Below are 13,312 nucleotides of genomic sequence, written 5' to 3'. Positions count from 1 at the left end.
CCCTTGATACTCTAATAAACAACCATTTCAACAAAGCCAACAAGCAAGCTACATAGTACTTGTTTTTAGACTGACCAGACTATATTTCAATATAACAGATTTTCTCTCGGTGCTCTTGTTACATTGCTAGTAATAAGTGGAAAATTCTGCCAGTGCACCAAGAGAAAATCCACTATATTCAGGTCTGGTCAGTCTAAAAACAAGCTCTATATAGCTTGCATGTTGGGTGTAATGAGATATAGTTGACTTGAAAAGAGACAAATACTTGGTAAGATAAGGATTTCCTTAGGATCTCTTTATGTACTCAGCATTGCAAAACGGATAAGGACTAACAAAGGTCTCCTGAAGTACGGTAACATAAACCCAATCTTGAACCTCTGGTAGATCAGTAGATCAACCCGGCAGGTCATCTGTGTCAGGACGACCGAGCAAATACAAAACACCCTTCTTTACAGGCCCTCCCCCCCTCCTTGAAGCAACATATTGACAGCTAATAAGTGTGTGTATGTGTGTGTGTTTGTTTATCTGTGTGTGTGTGTGTTTGTGAGAGAGAGAGAGACTGTAAATGTGTGTGTTTTATATAAACCTGACAGCTAGGTTGTTCGTACCTGCTTCAGAAAAGGCTAGAACAACGAGGATAGGGATTGCCATAGCCATGGTAACAAACGTCATCCTTAGCCACGTGTACATCTGTTTTTGGGGTAGTCTACTTGGATAATTTTCTTCTGGTTGGGATCTCACAACTTTAGGGAAATTATAAAGTTAACAAAAATTATTGGTAATAATAATCTGTTTATTTCAGTGTTTGTATTCACAAATCCTCTCCACAAAATCCTAATTGGCTGATTAGGACAAAGTCTGCAAAAATGGACTAGGTGTTCTTTACATGCTCACTTTTTCTGGTGTCCCAAATTATTCTTATAAAATAATGGGTAACACTTTACTGGACAGTATTGACATAAGAGTGACATGACACTTTCATGACACATGAACCCTAACTCTAATCCAAACCTCTAAGCCTAACTTGTTATGACAAAAACTGAATGTCACTTAATAACAGAAGCGTTATGTCATAAACGTTTATGACTTGTTTATGACACATTCATGACAGTGCCATGTCACTCTTATGTCGATACTGTCAAGTAAAGTGTAACCAAATAATGTTTTGTCCTTGCAATACCGGTACTTATAGAGCTACAGTAGGCCTGGGTGAACCCAAATGAACCTGTTAGCAAATTTGAATTTGCTTTGCAGGTCCATCTGGAAAGGATGCCGTTGAAACACGTTTCTGAGTCACCAAAAACCCAGGATCCAATCACTATCGCATATCTGGCATGGGGAAGGCTTTATACTGTATGATGATAGAGCAGTCCATTCAACACAACTGAGAGTATTGGATTGAGAACTTATGATTTTTGTATTCATAATTAATTTATGTCCTGACATTTCTTTTATGTGTTCTTCCACATATGAGATGACTGTATTTATGTTTTTTGTTGTATGCTGTATGTTGTGTTTATTTAATTATCTTCAAGTACTGTCCCTGTGTATCTGTGTGTAACTATGTGTTTAGAGATAAGAGGGAATATTATGGCTTTGCATTGTTTCGCTGTTCTGTATGGGTGCATCCCCTGCGTGGTCCCCAGTGTGGTCCACCCAAGATGGGATGACCAACGGCATCTAAGCTGTGGTGCTTCTGATTGGTGAGCGTGCCTGGTGCGTGGGAGGCACAGCACTCCTGATTGGCTGTGAAGCTCACCAGTCGGGGGTTTTGTGCTTCTTGCACACTCACCAATCAGAAGTGGCACAGTCCAAGTGTGTTTCAAAGTTTTTACTGTTGACAAACATTGCAAAGTAAACAAAGACTTTTAGAGCATTGTGCGAAGGAATCATGACAAATACAATATACAGTAAAACACACCTTGGTCAGAGCTGTGGACTACTGTAAGCCAGAATTATTACATTACATTACATTTAGCAGACACTTCTTGACCAAAGTGACTTACATATGTCAGCTATATTACAAGGAATACATTATACTGTACATAGCAATTAAATCTTTCCAAAAATCCTGACGTACCTTTCTATCAGCCCACATCATATATGCTGCAAAATAGACTATGGTAACTAGTTATGACTAGTTCAACATTTATGTAAAGCACATTGAATAACTCCTGTACGAAATGCACTATATCAATAAACTTGACTTTACTTGACTTAATTATCATCCGTAAATAGACCCTACCATGTTTTCACTTTTAACCTTCAGATTCTCTATGAATCTGTAGTTTACTGTGTAGTGTGCCTAAGCCAGTTTCAATTTGATGGTTTCCCACAGGTGTGTAGAGTTGACAATATCTACAAAGACTTATGACAGAAAAAAATGAATTGAATTTGTGCTGGCACAAAATTGTTAATGGTAGGCACTGCTTTCCTCTTTAAACTCGTGTCACAGCACACCTTAACATTAAATACTGTATACATTACATTGCGTGTATCAGTCAGCTTTTTGTTAATTGTTATCTTACTGTTAGCACTACTGTCTCTGTTGTATCAGAACAAGTTGTAGCCAATCACAAACCGTTTTCCAACACAGTATTAAAGTATGGTTAAAGTGCCAGTCTTACCTAACTTAGGCTTGGAGAACTGGAATTAGCCTCTGTCGCTCAGTGTGTTGGGATCTCCTCGTCCTTCTGTAGAGAACTGCTGAGTTTGGGAAGCTCTACAGGTGCTTACAGTATATGTCAGATAGGATGGGTTTCAGGCTGTTCTATGTGAATATAGTATCACTAGAACTCCAGGCCATGTGTTTTAATTTGCATACTGGGAATGTGGACATCCAGATATTTCCATACGATTTCCATAAGATCATTTCACAGACACAGTGTCACTGCACAGTCTCAGACAGTCACTGTTTATTAATCCGGCCATGAATTCAAATCCTTGTTTTTTGTCTTGCAATTTAAGACTAGTTGAGTTTAATCTGTTTCTGTGTGTGTGTGTGTGTGTGTGTGTGTGTATTATGATGTGGCACTGGCCCAAGCTCTTCGTTTAGGGTATTTCAAACTAAACTAGAAGCCTTTCACACTTGCAATGTAAAAATTGTCAGCATTCGACAGCACTGTAGGAAATGGTTGACATCATTTCCATAACCTGAGTAATAGAAACTTGCTGCCATGAACATTTACAGCCTTCTTTAGCTTTCCTTTTAAAGCAGCATTGCTACTGTTCAAGACAAGTGAGCTTTATTTGTATAGTACATTTCATATTCAAGGCAACTTAACATGCTTGGACATGCTAAATAACATACTAAAAATCTAGTAAAATCTGACCTTGGGAAAGGGGTCATTTTCAAAATGGCCGCCAAAATGGCTGTCAACAGGTTAGAATGGCTATATCTCAATTACTATTCAGCCTACAGGGGTGAAATTGATATCAAATGATGGTCAAATTAAACAAGAATAGGATTTTAAATGTTAAAATTGAAAATGTTTCAATGATCTACCTTTTTCAGCCATAAATTAAAATCAATGCGTTTTTAATACAGAGCAAATGCAATACAGGATTATTAACCATCTCCATGGCATGGAGGAAGATAAGACATGTCTTAACTGGTGTTATATCTCATCTAGAGGTTATATGCTTTTAGAAAATATATGGTTTGGGGTGTTCAATCTGTTTTGCCTGGACAATATAGGCTAAAATGTATCCCCTTTACACTAGATTCGCCTATACAGAATAGAGGGCAATGCATTTTTCATGGCATGGAGGAAGATGGGACATGTCTTAACTGGTGTTATATCTCATCTGCAGGTTATATGCTTTCAGAAAATATGTAGTTTAGGGTGTTTAATCTGTTTTCCCTGGACAAAAGAGGCCAACATGTATCCGCTTTACACTAGATTCGCCTATACAGAATAGAGGGCAATGTATTGTGCATTCATGGACGAAGATGGGACATGTTTTAAATGGTGTTATGTCTTATCTACTGATTATATGCTTTCAGAAAATATATATTTTAGGGTGTTTAATTTGTTTTCCCTGGACTTAACATGCCAACATATATCCCCTTTACACTAGATTAGCCTATACAGAATAGAGGGCATTGTATTGTGCATTCATGGAGGAAGATGGGACATATTTTAAATGGTGTTAGATCTTATCTACAGATTAAATGCTTTCAGAAAATATATATTTTAGGGTGTTTAATTTGCTTTCCCTGGACTTAACATGCCAACATATATCCCCTTTACACTAGATTCGCCTATACATTATAGAGGGCATTGTATTGTGCATGCATGGAGGAAGATAAGACATGTCTTAACTGGTGTTATATCTCATCTAGAGGTTATATGCTTTTAGAAAATATATGGTTTTGGGTGTTTAATCTGTTTTGCCTGGACAATATAGGCTAAAATGTATCCCCTTTACACTAGATTTGCCTATACAGAATAGAGGGCAATGCATTGTTCATGGCATGGAGGAAGAGGGGACATGTTTTAAATGGTGCTATATCTTATCTACAGATTATATGCTTTCAGAAAATATATATTTTAGGGTGTTTCATTTGTTTTCCCTGGACTGTATATGCCAAAATGTATCGGCTTTACACTATATTTGCCTATACAGAATAGAGTATGTATTATGCTTGGTGTGGAGGAAGATGGAAATGTTATTTTGTTGATTGTTATATTTCATGTACAGGGTATATGCTTTTACAATATGTAGAGTAGAGTTTGCGAGTAAGTGGATGTTTTATGACTTTAATGAACCATGACCCATGTACTGTATAGGCATACATTGTATATTTGTGTAGATCAATAATTGTTGGCATCTATCATTAGGGGGGAGCTAATTAAACTGAATCTTAAACTATATGCATAAGTAGATCAGAAATAATTATTATATCATTATTCATCATCCTCTGACTCCTCTGAAAGGAACTTGTGTGGATTGTCACATTGTTCATTTTGACACGTTCCACAGGCAGCAGTGCAAGGTAATCCATATCTTCTACACGAACAGCGGAGTGTCTTGCAGAAATGCACACAATTAAGAACAGTTGACTGTCTCTGTACTTGGATCTAACATGAAAGAGTATTTGATTGAGGTTGATTCCATTCCATTCGGTAATCAGTATCTGAAAGCTAAACTGAGGGAGCGGTACGGGAATGACATATGTTTCACAGAAAGGAAAGGTTTTGAAGGCATGGTGACACTGAGAGAGAAAACATCATGCATCCTCAGGTCCTACTATAAGAACACTAAAAAAGATGGAGATGAAGAGCCATCAGTGACCTCTTAATCTGATAAAACATGAAAAACACTTTCCTAGGCTGAATAATGCGTCAGATAAAGCCAAAATTGGCCTCTGGTGGCCATCTTGAAAATGACAAGTCTTTGAAAATTATGAACTGATACTTTAGTCTGACATAAGAATCAGTGACCTTTAAATCTGATTAAACACGACAAACACTTTCCTAGGCTGATTAATGCGTCAGATATAGCCAAAATTAGCTTCCGGTGGCCATCTTGGACGCCATCTTGAAAATTCTAAGTCTTTGAAAATGATGATCTGATACTTTAGTGTGACATATATGACTCAGTGACCGCTAAATCTGATTAAACATGAAAAACACTTTCCTAGGCTGAATAATACTTCATAGCCAAAATTAGCTTCTGGTGGCCATCTTGGATGCCATCTTGAAAATGACAAGTCTTTGAAAATGATGAACTGATACTTTAGTCTGACGTATATGAATCAGTGACCTCTAAATCTGATTAAACACGAAAAACACTTTCCTAGGCTGATTAATGCTTCAGATATCCCAAATTAGCTTCTGGTGGCCATCTTGAAAATGACCCCTTTTTTACTAGATTTTTTAAAATGACCCCAGATTTTACTAGATTTTTTAAATGTTATTAAGTACATCTAAAGGTATCATAATCAGTTGAAAAACCTTTTGTATCAATTTTTTTGAGGTTAGGTGTTTTTTTTTTTTTCATATATTGACCCGCCTTATTTAGAAAGTTACCAGTCATATTGGCTGATGATAAAAAAAAGTTCATTGAGAACCCTGTTTACATCATACGAGACCAGAGACACACAGTATGATGAGCAGCATAAAGTAGCAGGGAGTAACAATTTAGAAAAAGGGATATACAAATAAAATAGAAGCTGCAAGCAGCAATGAGGGGGCCAAGCAGTTTGGCTGGAGTTGCCATGGCATCTCAATGCTGTAACATCAGACATATGGCCGGAAGCTGTCAGAACAAGTGTCTAGCAACCAAAGATTGCCTGAGATATATGGTCACTTCCTGTTTGACTGCTTCGCTACTGATTTTGATTGGCTGTTACGGGTGAACAGCTTTAGATATGGCTACAAAAAGTATGACTTTTAAGAATCTTGGCCTGATGATCATTTGTTCATGATTTTTGTGAAGATTGGACAAAATTTGTGACCTGTGAAAATGTTTTCGTGCTTTTGATGGAAACCAATATGGCGGCCAGATTGATTACATTGACTTCACAAGTTGGCATGTTTGAGACTTAAGATCACCCACAGAATTGCAGTAACAGAAATCCCTAGTAAGTTTTAATTCCAAACACATCAACAGCTACAATCCAAAATGCCTTTTTGCTAATTGCAGTGCCCCCAAGAGGTCAAAGCCTTTGACACGGTTAATTACAGCATCCTTCTCTCTATACCAGGGGTGGGCAAAGTTTTGGCTCGAGGGCCACATTGGGTTTTGAAAATTGGAGTGACATTGACAATGTAAACATTCTCTAAGAAGAGTGAAAAGCAGTTTGCAGTAAAGCTAACCAACGTCATCTCTATCGCAGGAAAAAAATAGCGAGCAGCCTGATAACCTAATTAAATGCTTGGTCCCTCAGGGCTCAGTGCTGGGCCCCCTTCCCATTGCTATCTACACCACCTTTTTGGGACAGATTATCGGTTTGTGTGGTTTCTCATACCACTGCTATGCAGACGACACAGATCTATCTGTCCCTTCCACCTGATGACCCCTTGCCCACGGCATGGATCTCGGATTGCCTCTCAGACATATCTACATGGATGAAAGCACATTGCTGCTTTTCCCCTTGATGCCATGAAAGCGAAAGTGTTCGTGTGATTTATCAAATGGGTAAAGGTTCTGTATTCAGCACCACGGGCTGCTGTTCTCACTCATGGTACCGTATCCCCCTTCTTTCATTTAGGACGAGGGACTAGGCAGGGTGACCCTTTATCTCTATAGCCTTTATTGCTTACCTTGTTTGTAGAACCACTGGCAATTGCTATAAGAGATGATTCAAAAATTAAGGGTGTGATGGCAGGAGGTCACATGCATAAGGTGTTTTTGTATGCGGATGACATATTATTGATATTGTCAGATCCAGTGTCTTCTATTCCAGGCGTTATGGATATTATTGAGAATTTTTCCAAACTGTCAGGTTATAAAATCAATTGGCAAAAATCAGAAGTAATGCCTGTCTCTGTTGTTTGTCCACTTGCTGACATTGGGGGATTTCCGTTCACCTGGATACCATCAGGAATGAAGTATCTGGGCATTAGGTTAACCACAGACTTCCAGACGACTGTAGAAATTAACATGAAGCCAGTTCTTCAAAATATCAAGACTAGCTTTGACAAGTGGAAAATGATGCATTTATCTCTATGGGGTAAAATAAATACAGAGCTGTGTAATATTTCCTTTGAATTGGTCAGACTGTGTAAACACTGGTCACAGAGGGATTCAACTTTGAGGTTGTAACAATCAACCTTTTACCTTTGGCTGTGTTAACTAAAACGCACAAGGGGCTCTTTTGAAAGATTAAGCAGTTAACAATAAACACGGTCAGTTTGTTATGAGATGCCTGAAACAATGTACAAATCAGAGTGCATCCGACACGTAATCAAAACTATAGCATAGACCACGGTATCTTCAGTTTACCAGCAGTAAAGGAAAACACGCACCAAACAATAAACCAGAAACGCGCACAGTATAGCGCTTTATATTTTCATACATTAAATGACCCACACCACCCCAAATTAATTAAATGTCCTTTGTTTTAGTCCCGAAAATAAACCTAGAAGTCCAAACTAAGCGAAAGATATCCTGTCCTTTGCCAGGACGCCCGCAAGAGTCTGTATAATCCCAACAAGGAAACGAGAAGGCCGCTGCCTGCGAATTGTCCCGCGACGTGCAAACAAAAAAGGTAATCCACAAAAAAGGGAAAAAATGCGATGATCGGATTGCAGTTATCCCACGCAAAATAGAAAAAGGAGAAAAACAATCGGTCTCACCAACTCCGGTGCATAAATCCAGTCAGCCGACTGCAAAGGCTTCCTTGACGCGTCCTCTTCTTGGTAACGCGCTGGTCCCACACCGTACAAGCGGCGTTTCATTTATATAAAGTCCGTTTCCTCCGTAGGGATACTTTCTCTCTATTTACCCCTTACGAGAAACAGTTTACAACACTTTCAGCTGCAGCACTGAATACTGGCGCCACACATTCAAAAATCTCCCACACACTTGCTACTTTCTTCAGACCGCCCCCATCATTTAGCGCGCTCCCCTATATAAGTTTGGGTGCGCGGTGATAGGCGTATCGGCCGACAGTGTCCCCATACAAATCACCCATATCCATACCATCATACACAGTGGAAATAAAGCATGATAAATACATATAAATAAGTACATATTCATATCACACTGATATTATATGAGACCTACAGACATATATGTAATAAATAATACTTAATTTTAAGTAATGGCACCTAAACTAATGTGGCAGTGTCACAAGGTGGTTGGAAATAGAGAAAGCGCTGACCTTTCCATTTCAATATATAGATGCTTTGTCTCAAAAACTAACAAATGCCCAACTAGTTAACCCTATTCTTTAGCATTCTAGGGACGTTTGGAACAAAATCCACAAATCCACATAAAATACATAGTTAGAGGGATTGTTTGGAGTAAATTTGACTAACAAATAGCTTGAAGTTATGACTTCCCCTTAACCTTGGGAGAGTTTACACGAAGAGTAAATGCAAAACAAGATCAGATATGATTCTTCATTCACCAAGTACCAGGTGGACAAGAAATTTCTTTTAGTGCTGGTGTAACCATAACATGAAAATCCAGTAAAACAGTCCAGTATACAATAAAACAGTATTTAAAAGACATAAACCAGATACAAACATAAAACAGTCTAGACATATAAAAAAGCTGCAAGAAAAAGGAAGAATGGAAGTGTAAAGCAAGAGGCAACAATGAGACCAACCGTCTTGGCCGCTGTGGTGTCCTAATAAGGCCCATGGTTTCACAAGATAGCCTAGTGTTGATCCACGTATGGGATTAGTGTCAGAAGTTATTGGTTTAGACAGAGAACTAGAGAAAGGTGGAAAGCACACAGCACTCAACCCTGAAGTCTTGTAAATTGCATCTAAATCAGTTAATTAATTTACTGATCACAGAGTTATACTTAAACCTTTTGGTTTAGTCTCACATGCAGCTTACATGATTTTGGTAATAAACTTCTTCATCTGCAATTTAAATATCGTCTGGTGCCTTTGCATCTAACATTTGGTTTATAAACTGTTTAGTAATATTGTAGGTCATTTACTAATTCAATGGAGTCAGGTTACTTGTATTTGTTAGCATTTACAACAGTCCTGGTACTTTTGTAGCCATACACTACTCCAGCCAATCAAGAAGCTGCTTTTGGAACATGGAAAAGATAGCAGTTATTTGATTGGCTATCAGCACCAACTGCTTTTTCGGCAGAATTATGGGCCGCACCTTTGACATACCCTTACAACAGTACATATAAGGTTCCTTTATACTGGTACATCAATTTAGTTTAGCCAGGCTAAAGTTGAATCTGACCAATCTCTTCCTGTTTGTCATGCTATTGATGCCATGGAAACAGCCATTGGCATTTTTACATTTTGGTTGCTCATAGAGGGAAGTCACCTCTTTGACATCAAATGAATGATTCAACATCACAGTTGCACTATAACATAACAGTGTAAAGGAGAGTTGCCGAAATGTTCTTGTTCCCAGATCTGTGTCTTGACACAATCCTGTCTCGCAGATCTACGGACAATTCTTTCGACCTCATGGCTTGGTTTTCACTCTGACATACACAATCAACTGTAAGACCTTACATAAACAAATATGTGCCTCTCCTAATAATGTCCAATGAATTCATTTAGGCACAGGTGGATTCCAATCAAGTTGTAGAAGCATCTGAAGGATCACTGATATACTGTAAGTAAGTAGGATGCATCAGAGCTCAATTGCAAGTGTCATAACAAAGGGTCTGAATACTTATGTAAATAGGATATTTCAGTCTTTTATTTTTTTATATAAATTTACAAAACACTCCAAACACCTGCTTTTTTGTGGAGTATTGTGTGTAGATTGAGGAGAAATGAGTCTGAAACATAACATGTGAAAAACTTGAAAGGGTCTAAAAACTTTCTGGTGCAATATATATAGACAGGAGGAATATGAAAGCTGTTTGATGGGTCATCATCTGAGACATGGTTGACATGCTAGACATGGTGCTGGAGTGATGCCCTTCTCCTTTGCCCCCCCCCTCTCCACCCAACCCTGCCCCTCTCATTCAGTCCATGTGATCAAAGTACATGTTTTCTCAGTCTCAGCTCTTTTTCATGAGATGGTCAATACTAGTCTTGCTGACTAGGCGCTTGTGATGTAGCCACTGCTAGTCAGGCCAAGACAGGACCCAGACAAGCACTGGTGTGTGTCGCCATGTCTGGAGCTCATCGCATGAAGTATGATTACAGTATAACACTGGGAAGACACACTGATACTGCAGGTGTGAGGTCTTATGCCGCTAAAGAGACACCCCACCTTTGTCAAAGACTATTAACATCATTGTTCACTGTAAATTACAATAATCTCCATTGTCTTACATAAAGAGTAGATGTTTAGACAGTTTAAACACCTGTTTTCAAGAGTAAGTGGAATTTGACAGATAGCCTTTGTGTAACCTGCGTTGTGTTGAACCTGCGTGATTCAGCCCTGCACACGCCCAGCCTCGAACCCGCGAACAGCAGCACCTCGGATCGGGAGGCGAGCAAGCTACTGGCTCGCATGCCAGCAGCACTCTTGAGGCGTCGGGGAGTGAGGTTTACCGAGCACGTTCCACAAGCACAGCTAAGCTAGCTGGCATTCGTTACACTTGAAAGGTGATGTCCAGTATTTAGTATTTACCAGTTAAGTTAAAGAAATCAACTATGAATGAGTTTGTTATTGTAGCATCTCAAAATATTTTATTGTTATAATCAATCACAAAATACATAGAAAGTATATCTGGATTAGATATTCAAATGTGCTTTCCATTATGTATAGGCTGTGCTTAAAAAGGTGTACAGTACTTAACATATCATTGACAAGTGAATAGACATAAAGCTTAAAATTAATGTAAATATGAAATAAATGTGCATAATATATTTGAAGATTCCATTTCACAGTACTTGAAATGTTGTATTTACAGTGATGCTTATAAGTATGCAAACTCCTTGAACAGTTTGGGGTTTTCTGTTGTTTTATCATGATTTTCTTATTTTATCATCACTAGTTTTTAAATATGAACTGTCAGGTGTATATATTTATCAAATGCATGGACTTCAGTGTTTCCCATACATTTACTTATTTGTGGCGGCCCACCACAATATCTACATTGACCACCACACAATGATTTGTCCAGGTTGTACTAAAACCCAGGGCCACCCAAAAAGTGAAAAATCACACATGCTGTCAACATTTTTTTGGACTTTGGTGACCCACCTCTCACCCAAACAGTAAGGAATGTTGATTCTGCCTCCAGAATTGTGTAGTACAGGTTACAATGGACTACCACACCAGTTTCCAGCCCTCTACCACTATTAGAACAGACATTATGGGCTTCCAAAAATGGCAGAAGATGAAATGTGAATTTCCAATGTGTCAATTAGGGCCGTGGCACCCGAAATTCAAATGGACGCCACAGGCAAACCGTTTGAGATATTGACCTGAAACTTCAAATTCCTTTGTTTGGTAACATAAGGTATATACTGTATTCTCCGGTTTTCAGCAAAATCTGAAAGGTGTCATGTACACGATACCCCAATATTGGCTGTTTTCACATGGAATGACCCAAAAGTAAGTGAACCCCCATCTGCATTGGTAAAGTCAAGTAGGTAATTGATTCATGTAAAATGTATTTGGGTGCTGAAATAATCAATTGAGCATACAAATGAAACAGGAAAGGGTTTGAGCAGCCATGATTAAAAGAGGGAGGAAATCCACCAAACCACTGTAGTGCCAAGGCATACCCACAGGGATCAGCAATGGCAAGGGGAAAAGAGATATCTGAGGACGTAAGGAAGAGAATCGTGACAGTCCATCGGTCTGGGGAAAGCTACAAGACCCTCTCTATAAAGATTCCAGCTCCATTTATCCACTGTAAGACAAATTATTTGCAAATGGGGGCCATTCAACATCACAGCAACATTTCCTAGAAGTGGAAGCCCATCAAAAGTATGAACAAGATGCATTAGAAAGATAATAAATTAGGTAAAAGCCAACCAACATATCACCTCTAGAGAGTTACAGACCTCGATGGCAGCATCTGGAATAATCTCCATGTGTCTAAAATCAGACAAAACTGTAACAGACACAACGTTAATGGGAGGGTTGCTAGAAGGAAGCCTCTGCTCCTAAGAAAGAACAAAACTGCCTGATTCAACTTTCAAAGCACTTCCGGAAGTCCTTTCTGTGGACATGTGAATCCAAAATAGAATTATATGGTCACAATCCAAATCGTCATGTTTGGAGGAAAGCCAATTTCCCCTTGGGGATCAATAAAGTATCTATCTATCTATCTATCTATCTATCTATCTATCCATCCATCCAATATAGCAAGAAAAGACCCCCACTCAACAGTGAAGCATGCTGGTGGAAATGTGGAGGTGCTGGGTTGTTTTTCTGCTTCTGGACAACTCCATATCATCATCACCATGAATTCTCAGGCCTATCAAAAAATTCTTGATCTGAACCTCATGTCATTCAGGGAGATGAAGCTAGGGAGAAAATATATTTTACAACAGGACAATGACCCTATAAGCAATCAAGCAAAATGACCAAGGAATGGCTTAAGATAAAGATAATTCCTGGTTAATGTCCAGACCTTAATTCAATAGAAATGTTTTGGCTAGATCTGAAGTGGGCAGTACATGCCAGTTGACCTTGCAAACTCGCTCAACTGGCTGATTTCTGCAAGGTGGAGTAGGCAAAACTC

The sequence above is a fragment of the Alosa sapidissima genome, chromosome 22 (assembly GCF_018492685.1).
Source record: "Alosa sapidissima isolate fAloSap1 chromosome 22, fAloSap1.pri, whole genome shotgun sequence".
NCBI classification, from domain to species: Eukaryota; Metazoa; Chordata; class Actinopteri; order Clupeiformes; family Clupeidae; genus Alosa; species Alosa sapidissima.
This window is presented reverse-complemented; position numbering follows the sequence as displayed.